The sequence below is a fragment of the Oryctolagus cuniculus genome, chromosome 2, assembly GCF_051225735.1.
Source record: "Oryctolagus cuniculus isolate XC-2025 breed Fujian yellow rabbit chromosome 2, ASM5122573v1, whole genome shotgun sequence".
Classification (NCBI taxonomy): domain Eukaryota; kingdom Metazoa; phylum Chordata; class Mammalia; order Lagomorpha; family Leporidae; genus Oryctolagus; species Oryctolagus cuniculus.
This window is the reverse complement of record NC_142868.1, coordinates 200,639,420-200,656,807: the sequence shown is the minus strand read 5'-3', so window position 1 is coordinate 200,656,807 and position 17,388 is coordinate 200,639,420. Positions and strand designations below refer to the sequence as shown.

The 17,388-nt window shown below is 46.0% G+C and overlaps 1 pseudogene; it reads right to left on the bottom strand.

Moving 5' to 3' along the window:
* Positions 1 to 211: 211 nt before the first annotated feature.
* LOC100347015 (large ribosomal subunit protein uL1-like) lies at positions 212 to 1,356 on the bottom strand (annotated as a pseudogene).
* Between the last annotated feature and the right edge of the window lie 16,032 nt (positions 1,357 to 17,388).

Here is a 17,388-nt window from a genome sequence, read left to right as displayed (position 1 = left end):
ATGGCCACACATCCTGAGTCGATCCGAAGCCAGGAGCCAGGAGTCTCCCCTGGTCTCCCACATGGGTGCAGGGGCCCGACCACCTGGGCCACCCTCCACTGCATTCCCAGGCCACAGCAGAGAGCTGTATCGGAAGTGGAGCAGCCAGGACCCGAACTGGCGCCTACATTGGATGCCAGCATTGCAGGCAGTGGTTTTACGCACTACGCAACCGTGCCAGCTCCATGCTAGCATCTTTTTTTTTTTTTTTTTTTTTACGGTGGCACCAGGGTTTATTAGGGTGTGCTTTAGTACAGGCGCTGGGGCTTGCCCATGGTGCTCTTGATGTACAAAGCCCGGACATTCTGCCAATTCTTCTTGAGCAGTGACACCAGGAAGTTGACAGCCAGGTGGATGTTGTACACAAGCTCATCGTCTGTCGTCTTCACGTGGCCGACTGCCACAGCCAGACACAGCACCTTCTTCATCTGGAACTTGATCGTGGACTTCACCTCATCAACTGGCCACCATGTTCTCATTGTGTGTCAGCAGGGAGGGGAACTTGCCAGCCTGATTTAGGCCTGGGCCCAGGATTCGTGGGATCTGCTTAATCAGAGACTCTGAGGCCAAAAAGGCGTCATACTTCTTGGCCAGCTTCTTGTTCTTGTTGAGCTTCTTTTTGTTTTGTTTTTTTTTTTTTTTGTTTTTTTTTTTTTTTGACAGGCAGAGTGGACAGTGAGAGAGAGAGACAGAGAGAGAGAGACAGAGAGAGAAAGGTCTTCCTTTGCCGTTGGTTCACCCTCCAATGGCCGCCGCGGCCGGCGCGCTGCGGCCGGCGCACCGCGCTGATCCGATGGCAGGAGCCAGGAGCCAGGTGCTTTTCCTGGTCTCCCATGGGGTGCAGGGCCCAAGCACTTGGGCCATCCTCCACTGCACTCCCTGGCCACAGCAGAGAGCTGGCCTGGAAGAGGGGCAACCGGGACAGAATCCGGCGCCCCAACTGGGACTAGAACCCGGTGTGCCGGCGCCGCAAGGCTTGTTGAGCTTCTGGAGCGCCTCGATGTCCGTGTGGGGGATGTCCACAGCCTTGGCCTCGTCGCAGTGCTGCTGGTCGCCCAGGACACACACGCAGAACTTGGGGCGGGGCGTGGACTTCAGCCTGACGGTGCCCGAGAAGCGTTTGTCTTTCTGGGGGTCATAATTCTTCAAGCTGATCTGTAGCTCCACCGTCTCCAGAAACTTCCGGCGCTTGCGCTGGTTCCCGTGCAGGACTTCCCGCACCGCCTCGTACAGGGTGCCGCGAGAGACTTTGCTGCTCATGGCTCCTCGCGCCGCGGTAACCGGAAAAGAGTGCATCTTAATGCCTAGTTTAAGCACCAACCCTATACATTTTGTTTGAATTATGTCAAGTCATTTTCATAGTAATTGACAAGTAGATTAGTGATAAGCTGAAACAATAGCTTGAACCCAGGAAATTGAAGAGTTATGCTTCATTGTCTATATTTTATTACCTCCTACCTGTTGGAACACAGAAAACTATTGAAGAAGTCTCAGGGCTGGTGCCGTGGCTCACTTGGTTAATCCTCCGCCTGCAGCACCGGCATCCATATGGGTGCTGGGTTCTAGTTCCAGTTGCTCCTCTTCCAGTCCAGCTCTCTGCTGTGGCCTGGGAGGGGAGTGGAGGATGGCCCAAGTACTTGGGCCCCTGCACTAAATGGGAGACCAGGAGAAGTACCTGGCTCCTGGCTTCAGATAGGCACAGCACCAGCTGTAGCAGACATCTGGGGATTGAACCAATGGAAGGAAGATCTTTCTGTTTCTCTCTCTCACTGTCTATAACTACCTGTCAAATAAATAATAAAAAAAAGTCTTAGTGGTGTAATCAATTAAAAGGGTAGATGATCAGTCCTTGAAAATATAAAGATTATTCTAGAAGATCAGAAAATACTACTATTAAACATAAGAATTGAAAGATATTTAAATTTCTGAAAGTTTGATTTCACTTGTGCGTCTTTTGCTATTTGTTGAGTCAGTCTAGACCAGCAATATTGCTCGGCAGCCCAGCAGATGTGGGGAATCTCCGGTCTCAGCTCAGATGTACCGGGGCTGTGTTTTAACCAGACCTACCCTGGCATGCGCAAGTCTGAGAGCAGGAACAGAGCAGAGAGTGGCTGCACTTGGAAGGGAGGCCTGGTGTCGGTGCCAGCACCAGCACCTCGGCATGTTTACTCCACCTTCTCGGCCACAGCCTCTTCATAAAGACAGGCCACCACCATCTGCCACAGAGCTACAGCTTAAAACGAGCTATGTCCAATGGGTGCAGCTCATCAGCCCAGTGCCCAGGAAGAAACTAACAGCTTTTACATATTTATAGAATCCAAATATGATATTTTAGAACAATGCTTTCTTTTCTCTGATTTTAAAAATCACATACAATCATTGTGGAAACTTGGCAAGTTACATTTTTAACGTGCAATTTTCTTTCAGTTCAAAATGATAGGAAACTTACATGTCTGAGTATTTTGCCAAATTAAATAAATAAAAAATATTGACACTTTGCAAGAATGGGTTTTATTTTCTTAAAATAATTCTATGGTAATGAGAATACAAGCACTAAAATTCATCATGCATGCAAACCTGTGGAAGCAATAGAGCTGAACTGGAAGAAGCCAGACTTTGGAACTGCACAGGCTCAAGTTTGGATCCACAATGCCCCTTCCTTGGACGAATGTCTTCAGGTGAGATATTTAGGTCCTGTGACCCTCAGTTTCTTCCTCAGCAGGGCTGTTGGAAGATTTGATTAAGATGAGGGCGCTCAGATAAAGCTGCTGCCTGTGGCACCGGGATCCATATATGGGTGCTAGTTCCTGAGCTGGCAGCTCCAATTCCAATCCATCTCCCTGCTAATGGCCTGGGAAAAGCAGTGGAATATGGTCCAAATGCTTGGGGCCCCTGCATTAACAGGGAGACCTGGAGGAAGCTCCTGGTTTTGGCTTGACCCAGCCCTGGCCGTTGCGGCCATTTGGAGAGTGAACCAGAGGATGGAAGATCTCTCTCTCTCTCTTTCTCTTTCTCTCTCTCTCTCTTTCCCTGAGTCTCTCCTTCTCTCTGTAACTCTGACTTTCAAATAAATAAATAAATCTTAACAGAAAGATGAAGGGCCTAACTCAGAGGCTGCCATAGAGTACGCACTTGATTAATGGTAGCTACTATGTGATAGGTTATAAAGAGACTGTGGCAACCCCTTTGAAAAAGAAACAAGGACCATGGTTTAGCATATACATGGAATTTCAAGAAGCTTTTAGATAGCACAAATCAACCAGGACCCAGGGGGCCTGGTAGTATCGCAAGAAGTGCTCCTGGGGTACAGGCAGTGTGGCTCAGCGGGATAAACCACCACTTAAGAAGCACTAAGCCTGTATGGGAGTGCCAGTTCAAGTACCAGATCCTCCACTTCAGATTCAACTTGCCACTCACGTGCCTACCAGGCAGCAGATACTGGCCACTGCCGCCCTTGGCAAAGCCCAGGAAGCCCAATCTCTCTGTCTCTCATTCTCTCTAGGTAATTCTAACTTACAAAATCAATCAATCTTAAAAAAGAAAAGATGAAGGGACCAACATGGATTTCCAGGCTCCAGGCTTAGGTGTGGACCAGCCCCAGCCCTTGTGTGCATTTGGGGGAATGAATCAGTGGATCAGAGATTTCTGTCTGTGTCTCTGTCTCTCTCTGTCATGCTGCCTTTTCAGTAGATGGAAATAAACACATTACACATTTGAAAAAGAGAAAAGCTCCTCGCTTAGAATTTCAAGGCTAACATTCCGAAGATGGCAGTTTTAGTCACACTTTACCATAGGATGATTTCACAAGGGTACTTCCAAACATTATTGGGAAATGTCATGGAGAGAAAAGTCTCCCCCTCCCCCGCCATACATTTTCTTTTTAAAGCCATCAGTCAAAGAGTTAGGAAAATGCATACTATGAAAAAGATTTGCATACATATCAAACATTTTTACACCAGAAAGAATAAACTTACCTCTTACTTTCATTTTTTCATAGATATTTTTTAAAGTACCCAAAAATAAGTTTGCAATTATGCTAATGCTTTGTGCAACTTGAACAATTGAGGCTGAGGAAGACAGTCCACAAGAGCTAAGGTATGCATGGATTGGACGAGGTTCTAACAAAAGATGAACGACCACCAGTGTTTCCAATCTGTCTTCAGAGATCTTTCCCTGGTTTCCTGCTGTTGCAGAGTCAGTGAAGGTAAAAATCACTAGCACAGTAATCAACCCATTAGCAAGGGACCAAGACGACCGCGCGGAAGAGGTGCATCCTCAGTGTGGCTTGCAGAATGCCTTTCAAAGTCCACTTGTGGAAAATCCCGCTGGCTAACAGGCCTTGTAAACAAGACAACCAGTGTTGTCAGAGAGAAGGAGTTTGAACGGAGCTTCCAGAGGCTCATTCTGTGGTGGGCGGCTGGATGAAACAGCTCTCTGTGGAACCTGTCTTGCAGGTTTTGGCTGAAAAATAGTTTGGGTGCTGGAGGGGCGGTGCCTGTCGGCTCCACCTTAGTACCACGCTGCCCACGCGCTCATTGTCTCAGGCTCACGGCCTCTCCAGCTCCCTGGTGAAGAAAAGATTATGGCCCGAGATGTATCTGCTTGCCAAGGAGGTTCTAGGGCTTTTCATAGAAAATGGAAAGGAAAGTAGAAACGAAGATCACTGAGAAACAAAGCAGCATCTTGATTATTTTTGTCCTGAGACTTTTGAAGAGCAATCCATAGAAATGGATGGGCTGTTATGTGGTATATAACGCTTAAGCCCGTCCCCTTTGACTGGACCAGCCCATCACAGCTCCACCACTAGTAGGCACTCATCGGCATGCTTTGTGGTACAAGTCATGGTTTGGGGGATCTCGTGGGAGGCAACCCAAGGTAGTAGCCCTGCGTGGTGGCAGTCGCTGCACTGGGTAAACTGAGTCACAGCTGAGCACAACAGGTTAACATGCACACAACTGTAAATACGCTGCTTGGCCAGCTCAGGAAAGCTCAGGCAGCCTGTGACTTAGGGACCTGTGACCGATGCAGAGCGCACCTGTGCTTCTTCCTCTGAGGAGTGCTCCACCTGCACTGGGTGCCGGTGAGTCTTTTCAGGAAAGATGGAATGGATTTCAGATGTGCAGACTACAGGGACAAGGAATTGCATGAACATGGGTGCAACTGTAGAGAAAGTCAGTGTGGCCTTGAGATTTGAATGTTCTCTCATGTTTAGTGTGAACACACATATGCATAAATATTTTCTCTACATGTGATACATACACATAATATATGAACCAGAATAGATGCTTCTTAGGACCTATTTACAAAACAGTTTTCTGTGATTAAGTTTAAATCAGTGACCCCTGCCCCTGCTCCCCAAAAAAGGACTGAAGAGTTTTCTATTTTGTCTTTTTTAGTGGCCAGAATAAATATTAGCTGACCTGAGGAGACATTTGAAAATCCTTGGACCGTCTTAACTCTCTAAAATCAAATATTTACCTCCCTGCCGTTCTCAAAATAAAGGCTTCTGCTCAAAAGCTTTCGCCAGCAAAACAAATGTTTGCTGCAGAAGGTTACAGTATGACTGTTGAGTCCTTACCAAATAAATCGCTTGATTTGCCAACTCACAATCTTTGTCCGGAAAATTGCTAAGATTGGTCGTACGGCCTGAGACTTCCCTCTCCATAGATAGAGTTCCCTTTCCATAGATGAGTAACGGTGTTGGATGCACTGTAGAATGAGCGTCAGCAGAACTGTGTGGTGCTGACTTCATGGATAATATATATTTCAAAACCCTGCAAAGCTCACACACAAAGGCAATTACTGGCCTCTAAAATAAATACTCACTGGAAGATGCACACTGCACATCATTGTGTTCAGCAGTGTGCCAGCCCGTCTACTGTCTCAGGACCTCTGCAAATGTAAATGTTTAGAAAAAGATTTGGCTGGAGAAATAAACCTCGATGAATTGGATCTAGCTAACTGGAATTTATGGCGTTGCTTAAAGAAACAAGTTTGAAATGCTCCTTTTAAGATAATAGGGAAGGATAATTTCCGGGGAAACTTTTAAGCCATTGAACAGATTTTAAGCACTGTGGGTAGCATTTATTTGTGTGCTAATGATGTATGTGCTTGTGGTAAATCACTGTGATTATGCAAGTCTCCTCTGGACCTTCTTAGGAATGTGGACTTTTGGCTACGCAGAGGATTGACAGTTTGTTTTGTTTTACATACCCTTAACAATTAATAAAGTTGCATTCATTTTATACTGTCCCCAATTTTATCTTAGGTACCAAGTTTCAGTGAACCAGTGATGTTTGCTTGAAAAAGCTTCTTTACCCTGTGGCTAGGAAATCAGTGAGCATGTTTTCTTACATGCACGCTCAGTAGTAAAAGACAGACAACCACCTCATGGTCAGTTAAACCCAGATCTCTCTTAAAATTCATTGAGTTGATATAAGATTCAGAATTACTCAGCAGCATGCCATTGTATGTGACACCAGAGCTTTATGCTAACAACGGGTGTGTGCTGGACACCTCCCGAGATCTGACTGTGTTCCACACACAAAGAAAGCATCCTCTGTCCAGGATTGGCATAAATTACCTCAATTAGTTGATAGAAAACAGACTCCCAGACCACAGAGTAGTAAGGAAAATAGCTATTTTTCTAAATATGGCTCTGGAACAATGCTGGCTAGCATCGAGCAAGTTATCAGAATCAGATAGAGTTGCTGCCATGGAAAGACCCGAAGCTTTGCAAAGTGAAAATGCAAGTGAAATATCAGTTCTGCTACAAGTGAGGACTTTACAGAAGTGGATATCTCATGTATCTTGGGGCTGGGTTGACAGAGGGGGTCTGTCCAGGAACGTTTAGGAATCTTTATAGCCAATTCTAATGCACGTTGGGTTTTGTTATCAACTGCAAAACAGAATCAACATTAACTAGGAGGTGTGTTAATTTGGCAGAGTTGCTACTCCTACCTGAGCTTTAGCATGATATTCACATGATATGACCCCCTCCAGGACGCCATCAGAGAATTCCCAAGAAAAAGCTCAGGGAACTCCAGCTTTTTATGAAAGTGTGTGAGTTTATTTACTTGGTAGACTAGAGGTATTTTTGTTGTGAGCACTTTGATTCATTTTATCAAGCTGGTTCACTCACAATGCAAACTAAAACCTTCATCAGGACTTACAAATGAGGCTATGTGTTCTGTTCATGAATTGGTCAAACGATTCTTTCTGGCTTGGTAAAAACGCAGTGTCCAGGAAGGAGATGTGCTTCTAAGTACAGTACGATTTGTGTCAGGAAAATGAGACCAGAAGGGTTTGAGGCCAGAACAAAGCTGTGTGATCCCCCAGGGTCATAAGTGAAAGATTCTGTGTATGAAGTAGAGACACAGAATATGTAAATACGGTCCAAACTGAACCTCTAGAGATGGAAACTGCATTTCCTGAGATAGAAAATACAGTGCATTAAATGGGGTCAACAACACGTTAGTTATTGCAGAAGAAATACCAGTAAACTGAAGACATCAAAATAGCAGCTAACAAAAATGAGACACAGAAAAATTTTAAAATATGATCGGAATTACATGAACTTTGAGACCACAAAATGACCAAACATACACATACTTGGAGCTCTTAAAGAAAGGTGTGGGAGGGGTGGGCAGCACAACCAGAAAGACACATTTGAAGAAATATGTTGAAACTTTTCCAAATTTGGTGAGAACACTAAGCTCACAAATCCCAGAAGCTCAACAAACCTTGAACACACACAAAACAATGTAGAAAGCTGCATTGTACTCAAATTTTGATGGGTGAACAACATTATGAATGGATTTAAAACCACGGAACTGGACACAAAAATGGTTAAAATGATAAATTTTAAATCTATCTCACCACAGTAAAAGTATTTGAAAAAAAGTGGACAATGAGCGACTGACCCAAATAGTCAATATAGTTCAGAATGTTAGATTATTTATATTCAAAGAGGGGACATGCCTGGCATAGTAACTGATACCAGTCAATGGCATAGAACATTCTCCCACACCTGCCTGTCGCAGTGGTCCCCTGTGAAACAGCAGTCATAGCAGAGTCTGGAGTCATTAAAGAAAGTATCCCACCTTGCCTCCAATATCTCAACTGTAGCCTGAGGGTAAGAATCGCTCTTGTCTCATTGGTTTGTTATGAGGATTAAATGAGATAATCTATACACACCACTTAGAATGCTGCCAGGATTTATTAGTTATTTAACATTTTGGCTGATTTTATTGTTCCCAAACTAAGAAAACCAAATTCTTGTATCGCTGAGAAGTGATTTTGAAGGAAGGGGGAGTTTGCACAATAAACACTACATAGATTAAATAACTGATGTGTTTCAAGTATGAATTTGTTATGTTTATAAAAATTCAGACTTAGATCAAGTACTACCTCATTTGAAAAAAACAATGGAAGCTGAAAAACATAATACAAGGGTCTTCAAGAAGTTTATGGAAAATGTGTATTATAAAAATTATGCATGGATTTCAAATTTTTTATTTCAAAGTCAATTTGTCTTTTAATTCTATTTTCCATGAAGTTTTAAAGCATTTTATTTATCTTTATTTTAAACTCTGAGCAAGAGAGACACAGATAGACAGAGCGAGAGATGGTCTTCCATCTGCTGGCTCACTCCTCAAATGCTCATGACAGCCAGAGCTGGGTCAGGCTGAAGCAAGGAACACAGCACTCAATCCAGGCCTCCCACTTGGGTGGCAGGGATCCAAGTACTTGAGCCATTACCTGCTGCGTCTCGGAGTGTTCATTAGCAGGAAGCTGGCTGGGAAGTGGAGAAGGTGCTTGAACAATGTGGGAGGTGGGCATCTCAGGTAGCATCACAACTGATGTGCCCTAGTGCTCACCCTTCCATGAACATTTTCAAGTGCCTCCAACAATACAGTACGAATTGTAAAAAAATTATAAAATTTTTATTAGAAACCAGAAAATCTTCATCACTTTGGCTTAGGCAAATATTTCCTTGGTATTACTTGAAAAGAATCATCAACAAAAGAAAAATGTTGGTCAACTTTAATTTATCAAATTTTTTGTTCAAAAGAGATGGAAAATTAAGTGAAAAGACAAACAAGCCACGGACTGAGAATAAACACTTGCAAAACATACACTTGACAAACAACTTGTTTCTAGATCATATCTTACAATGTGGTAATGAAGAGATTAACAACCACACAGATAAAATGAGCAATTATGCGAACAGCCACTCCACCAAAGTGGACAAAAACATGGTAAGTATGCACATGGCAAGATGCGTTTATCGGCACCTGTTGTGGAAATGAAAACTAAAAGCACTGTTACAGTCCATGGTACACCTGCTCCAAGGGATAAAATAAAAAGTCTGGTGAGAGCCAGTGCTGACAGGGACAGTGGCAACTGGAACACCCATGCGTTGCTATGGCGATGCAGGATGAGGTGGCTGTCATGGCAACCAGCTTGGCAGTTTCCTATGAAGTTGAAACACAAATACCATACACACGTGTTCCCTGGGGCTGCTGGAGCCAGGTGCTACAAACATGGTAACTTCATCCACAGAAATGGATCATCCAGGTGTGGGCAGGGGGTATTCCTTCCAGGGGCTCTGAGGAAGGTTCTGGTCCAGGTCTCCTGCCAGCTCCTGGTGGCTTGCTGGCATCACTGGTACTCCTTGGCTTCGGGATGCACCAGCCCAATCTCCGTCCTCATCTTCATATGAGTGTCTGTATCTTCATCTTTGTTTCTGCCCAACGCTCCTTTTATAAGAACAGCAGTTCTACTCATTAGGGCCCATGCTAACTCCCTCATCGTAACAGAAATGTCTGCCAAAACCCTATTTCCAAATGCGTATTGGAGTTTGAACTCGAGATTTCTTTAGGGATTAGGATTCAACCCACAGCACCATAGGGCCCAGAAGTCTCATATGTACATATTTTTCCTCAAAGGATGTGGTGGGGATTATATGAAATTCAAATTACAGTTGTTCTGACTGCTGATAACAGATTTTTTTTTCCTACTGATTCCTATCTCTCAACTTGTATATGAAGGGTGGGTGAGAAAAAATGATTGATTCTAGCTTTCAACACATTAATTTGACACACCGTGTGCTATTTGCATTGTATATGACCAAGCACTGGAAGAGAAGAGTTTATAGTTTAGCAAGAGATACACAACGCGGCACTCAGCACCTCCAGTGCCAGGTGGGAAAGCCTGGTCTGAGAAAAGTAGCAGATAGAGGGGTCCTGGTAGATTTTGAGGAGTCACAGGTAGTTTTAGTGTAGAGAAGACAAGGATATGGTTGTGTATCAAGCAGAATTCGATGTCATCCTAAACATTCTGGACTAGTGGGAGCAGAAAAGCCGAAGGCGAGAGATGAAGAAGCAGAGATGTGTGCAATAACTGACACATGGAAGCAGGTGCAGGGGCAGCAGTCGGCTAGGAAGAGCTGCAGAGAGCTGGGGTCAGTGCAGAAGGCCTGGTTCTGGAGCCGGCAAGGGCGCAGGGACACATTTTAAATAGGAGAGAGAATCAGTGCTGGCTTTGCAGATCTTGCATGGGGTGCAGAGAGAATGGCACAGGAGCACTCTGTGGGCTGGTGAGCACTGGGGAGAATTGGTGCACTGGAGGCTTGTGTGTGCCTCCTCAGGGGAGACTCCTGCTCACAGCCCAGCCCTGGAGCTGTCATTGCCTGTCACCCCCAAGCACTGGAGGGTGACTCACTGGTCTTAGAGGTTGGTGATGCTTCCAGCAAGGCCAAGAGAGCACGTGCCTCTGGTTTCTGTGAAGAGAATGGCTCTTGATGACACAGCACTGCTGACAGCATGCGGCCACCAACTTTATTTCTATGGAATTAGCAGGATCCCTTTCTTTGCAATCTGATCTCTGAATCATCAATTTCAATGATAATTCCAATAGCATAGTTTTTTTTTAAGATTTATTTATTTTCCTTGAAAGAGTTACTCAGAGAGAAAAGGAGAGGCAGAGAGAGAGAGGGGTCTTCCATTCGCTGGTTCGCTCCCCAGTTGGCCGCAATGGCTGGGGCTGTGCCTATCCAAAGCCAGGAGCCACAAGCTTCTTCCAGGTCTCCCATGTGGGTGCAGGGGCCCAAGGGCTTGGGACATCTTCTACTGCTTTCCCAGGCCATAGCAGAGAGCTGGATTGGAAGTGGAGCAGCTGGGACTTGAACCAGCGCCCATATGGGATGCCACATTGTAGGCAGCGGCTTTACCTGCTACGCCACAGCAATAGCATAGCATAGTTTCTAAAAGGCATGGTTTTACACTATTGCCAGCTGCCAGGGAAGGCGTCCTGAGCATTGAGAGACAGCTCCAGTGGTGCAGATTTCCAAGTGTCTCCATCAATGTAAGCTTTCAAGGTCAATGACCAAGAGAACCGTCCCAGGGAGAAGCATCTGGAAATGACGTGGTGTCACAGTAAACACATAAAACTGGGTATGTACAGGAGCAAGTGGGAAGGGATTCTAATCTTTTCACTTCATGATTATCCTTGAGTGTTGCCACTCTTTCCACTGAAAGCCAAGGGAATTCAAAAAGTTTGTGGAAAATGGAAACAAAACATAAGTTTAATTATTTTGGTGCAAAAATGTTTGGAATTCCCGTATATGAAAGATCTTCAAATATTTCGTAGAAAATGCAAATTACATAAAGCTATGCATAGATTTAAAAAGAATTTGCACTAAAATACTTTTTTCATGCTGTTTTTCCATGGATGTCTTGAAGTCTCTTCCTCTATTGAACGTTCTGCTCTCACCCCAACCATCTCATCAGTCCCTGTGCGTTAGCTGGTACCCAGTCCCTCAGGGACAAGCTCAGCTCCCAAGGAAATGGGACCAAACCCCAGGGGAAGGGTTTGAGCTTCCCCAGACGCCCAGCCAGACTCAGCACAGATGCAGCTCTGCGGGTGGGGAGGCTCCCACAGGACGGAGAGGCGGAGGCCAATCTGTCACAGGGCCCAGCAGAACGCACAGGGACAGCTGAGCTCAGTGAGCACACGTCCTGCTTCCGGGAGTGCCCCAGAGGGCATTTGAAGCAGGATGCAAGATGTTTAGTGCTACGAATTGCAGCAAGTTTCCTGGAAAGAAAATCTGTCCCCGTATTTCTTTGTTGATGTCTGAGCTTCTCATATGTCCACGAGAAAGAAGGAGATACATTAGGCAGGAGCCTTGCTGGGCTGAAGGGGCAATGTGTGACAGTTACGTATTTGAGTGACCCAGGCCAAAAGGGTCCATGGCTTAGTGCACAATGCAGCTAAAAACTGAGCCACTGTATAATTTTGCAAAATGCCACAATGAATTATTGGCAGATTTGAAATGAGCGCCCTTACCTCTTGGCTCCTGTTCCCCGGGTCTGTTGCTACAGGACAAACTATCCCCAGTTTCAGTGGCTGATAGCAAGAGCAGGAGTCGGTGCGGTATTGGCAGTGACCAGCTTGGGCTGGCCTGCCGGCCGTGCCCGTGACTGGTGTGACTGCCAGGCTATGGCTGGCATAACTGCTGAGCCCACGGCTGGCAGGCCCAGGTGGCCTGTGCTTGCTTTCCAGGAGTGGAGGGTGCACCTGCAAGATGCTGCCTCATGGGGCAGGAAGCCAGCAATGACTATCCCTGATGCTGTCAGAGCGCCACCCAGGGACACCCTTGCCTCACTAGAGGGGTCTGTCTTCCATGCTCCTCACAGCGTTGTGGACCTGATCAAAGAATTGCAAAGCCAATATGAGGAAGCACCCATCAATTAAGGCCTCCTCTCCAAACTGGTGATCCTCACCTCCTCCACCACCACTGGTTAAGAAATCGCAAAGGCTACCGTGATTCAACGGGAGGACACACAGAATGTCCCAGATTCTGGGGGGAGGTTGCCACTGTCTTAGTTCCCTGTTGTCTCCAGCTGTCTTCATTCCACTCCTGGCTTTTTAAGACTTCTTTTGTAGCTTCCATCACATTTTTCTTTTTTTGCCTTCATAAGCTTATCCATGTTTTATTCTGCCATGGTTTCTTAGAGTTAAACTGAAAGTTTGCATCATTAAATATTTGCTGACAACTCAGTATCTTGAAGCCAAGGTCACAGAATGAGTGAGTGGTGGCGGCAGCACAAAGGCAGGGCCTCTGCTCAACCCTTGTGTGGTCCAGTTGACCACACTGAGTCTGGCCTTCTGCGTAAGGGTGGGTTTAGGTCAACACTGCGTTAGACAGTCACACAGGCATGTATTTCATCACTAACCTAACATGCTTAAGAAGCAGAACTGCATAACTTTAAAATGTTTATAACACTTTTGAAAGACAATATCCATTGGCCAAGGAGAACAAATGATGTAATTTCAGACACAGTGTTACAAAGGTCTTAAAACCAACAAATGAACCCCTTGTCCAGCAGGAGTGTAGAAAAACAGCAGAGAAACACAGCTGTCTCAGGTGTCTTGGTTCATGTTTAAATTACATCTCATATCATCCAAACGAAGTTCGCTTTGTCACAGTTGATTTTCACAGAGTGGCAGAGGAAACATAGACATGCGCGTGATAACGAGGGCTCATTCATTTGAATGGGTTAACAGGTTTCTGTCTCCCAGTGTGGCTGAGGGCTGAGGTTCCCAGTCAGTGAGTGGCAGAGCCAGGATTTGCTCATCTCAGTATTTCCTGCACAGCTCCCTCCAGCCAAGACCTCTGCTCCCAGCTCTGCGGCAGCCTGAGCCAGCGCAAACTGCTGCCTGCACTCAGGAAGCTCCTGGCCCAGGGTTCTCTCAGCCTTTCCCTGCATTTCTGCTGGCTTGTGTTGTGATGGCTGACTTTATGTGTCAGCTTGATGGGCCGCATGGTGCCCAGATATCTGGGTGGACACGGGTTGAGTGTGACTGTGGGGCTGTTCCTTCATGAGTTCAGCATCTGATGGAGTGGACCGAGCTGAGCAGCTTGAGCGTAAGGCGGGCAGGCTTCGGCCAAGCCTTTAAAGTCCCAGCAGAGCAAAAGGCGGGACATGCAACACTTCCCTCTCTCTGCCTGTTTGTCTGAGACCAAACGCCACTCATCTTCTGCCTTTGGTCTTGGGTTCACACTGGAATCCACTCCACTGGCTCTCCTGAATCAATATGTAGCCACCATGATCGTCTGAGTCAGTTGTTTATAACTCTCTGCTCACACACACACATACACACACACACATGCACACGCACACACACGCACATGCACACACCAACATACACATGCATGCGTGTTACTGGTTCTGCTTCTCTGAAGAACCCTAGCTAACGTGTGTGCCGGGCGGTGTTGTCAGTCCCTGAAGTGGAGTATGTGCCACCCGCCTTTCTGCACATACACAGGGCACTGCTGTGCTAAGCATGGTGAGCTCTGTGCTCTCCACCTCCCATCTGGGCCCCTGACATAGGTAGACCCTGAGGTGCTCCTTCTGAATCTTTCTCTGTGTTCAGACTTGGCCTTGGTTTATTCCTTTCAAATGGTTAGTCCGTGTAGAGAAACCTGCTCCCTGTGATTTCACAGCCCACCCAGGCTCTCGACTGGGCTCAGTTGAAAGAACAAAGCAGTATTCTGCTTCCAGACTTGGAAGTCAAGCTGTATTCTGAAATACCTTCTGTCCATGCAGTAAACCACAGCCAGGCCACGCCATGAGGGAGTTTGTTTCTCAGGGAAAAAATCATTATGTAAGCATTTTTCTAATAATTATTAGTTATCAAATTTTAACATTGTCACCACCTCTTTACATTAAATTTTAAGCAAACGTCCTGAAAGATGCTATAAAGTCTAACTAAGGCTTATAGGGTGTATTAATGCAGATTTGAGTTTGGTCCTAAAGTATGAATAACGTTCATTTCACTCCTAATTTGTCATGTCTGTAGCTTTGAGAGAACAGTCAGTGCTGTTTTCTCTTAATAGATCTAGATATAATAAAGGTGTGCTTTTCCAGCAAGGAAGCTATAATTCGCTAATTTTTAAAAAAGATTTATTTTTATATATGTGATAGGCAGAGTTACAGAGAGAGAGAGAAAGAGAGAGTGAGTGAGTGAGAGAGAGAGAGAGGGAGAGAATCTTCCATCCAATGGTTCGTTCTCCAAGTGGCTGTAACATGTTTTTCCTCTGCCTGCGGTGCCAGCATCCTATATGGGCACTGGTTCCAGTCTCAGCTGCTCTGCTTCCGATCCAGCTCTCTGCTATGGCCTGGGAAAAGTTGTGGAGGATGGCCCAAGTCTTTGGGCCCCTGTGTCTGGGTGGGAGACCCAGAGGAAGCTCCTGGCTCCTGGCTTTAGATGGGCCTGGCTCCGGCCATAGAGGCCATTTGGGGAGTGAACCAGCAGATGGATGACCTCTCCCTTTCTCTCCCTCTCACTGTCTACAACTCTACCTGTCAAAAAAAAAAAAAGAAAGAAAAAAAAAGAAAGGTATATTTATCTATTTTTGGGCAACAGTTTGATATCCTGGCACATGAGGGGTCTTCAAAAGTTTCACAGAAAATAAGTATTATAAAAAATTTTATGCACGGATTTCAAACTTTTGGCACCAAAATAAACTTGTGTTTTAACTCCATTTTACCATGAACTTGTTGAACTCTCTCCTGTGTCCAGGATCTGTGCACATATATTACTTACTGAGTCTTCATGGCACCCAGTCTGTCAGGTTGCACTACTCCATGTGATGGATGAGGAAGTGGAGACACGAGAGGGTGCCGGGACTTCCACCCAGGCACGTGGGCAAGCAGCACAGCCGGCCCCACCTGCAGTGGCTCCTCAGAGCCCCTGCTCCCACCGCTGTCACCTGATCCATTTCCCAGTCCTTGTGGAAATCCCTGGGCTCTGCCTGTTTCACGGCTCCTCACTCGGCTTCTCTTCCTTCTCTTTCTTTTTAAGTTCTGCTTTCATTCTGTCTCCAGGCTTTTTTTTTTTTTTTTTTGACAGGCAGAGTGGACAGTGAGAGAGAGAGACAGAGAGAAAGGTCTTCCTTTGCCGTTGGTTCACCCTCCAATGGCTGCCGCAGCCGGCGCACTGCGGCCGGCGCACCGCGCTGATCCGATGGCAGGAGCCAGGAGCCAGGTGCTTTTCCTGGTCTCCCATGGGGTGCAGGGCCCAAGCACCTGGGCCATCCTCCACTGCACTCCCTGGCCACAGCAGAGAGCTGGCCTGGAAGAGGGGCAACCGGGACAGAATCCGGCGCCCCAACCGGGACTAGAACCTGGTGTGCCGGCGCCGCAAGGCGGAGGATTAGCCTAGTGAGCCGCGGCGCCGGCCCTGTCTCCAGGCTTTTGCAACCTCAAACTACTCCTGGCCCTTATTCAATGATGCAAGCAGCAAACTCTCCCATCACTAAACTGGAGTCTTTCGCTCCTTGGGTAAAGTGAGAGTTTCAGAACCTAAAGCAGGCTTAGATACAGTCCATAGCCTTACACTGCATTGGACATTGGAGAGCACGGCTCCCATTGTCTGCAGGGGATTCTCTCCAAGACCCCTAGTTCACGCCTGGAGCCACAGGCAGGACCAAACCCTACATAGGTACATACCACTATGATAAAAATTAATTTATAAGTTAGGCACAATAAGAGATGAACATCTACTATCTACTTTATAACAGAGCAATTATAACACCGTTTACAGCCACTGACTCAAGCTCTGTGACATTGCGGCAGTCCATCTACTGAATGACTGACAGGTGGGTAGCAGGCGCAGTGTGGATACGTTGGACAAAGGAGTGATTTGGCACCTGGGCGGGCAGAGTGGGCTAGCTCAAGAAGTCACCATGCTACTTAGAATGGGGCACAAGTGAGAACTTGGGAATTCCTCCTGGAAATAGTGGTTGAGACTGGAACCTCAGAGAGGGGCCCGACGGCATTCGTGAGCTGCTTTAACCACAGCGGCAAAGGTTTTATTGCTATTGATTCACTGTGGAGGTGGGGAGTGTGGCCAAGGAGATGTGAAGTTCAAAGGGGTGTGCTTTGGCCAGTGGGCTTTTTTTTTTTTTAACTTTTCATGATTTTGTTGTGCTATAATAATTCGGAATGTTTAAAAAAGTGGGGTTGAAGTTTTTAAAGTGACAGCTTAATTTATTTGGGATTTTACCAACAGTATACAGAATTTAACTTATTGCATTAGATGCATTTTAGAAGTTATTTTATTTATGTAAAAGGCATGGGGGGGGGAGAGAGAGAGAGAGAGAGAGAGAGAGATAGATTACCTGCTGGTTCATTCCTCAAATGGCCATGACCGTTGGCGCTGCATCAGGCCACAGCGAAGCCAGGAATCAGAAACTCAATCTAAGTCTCCCCAGTGAGTGGCGGAATCCAACTACCTGAGCCATAATTGGCTGCTTCCCAGGCTGCGCATGAGCAGGAAGCT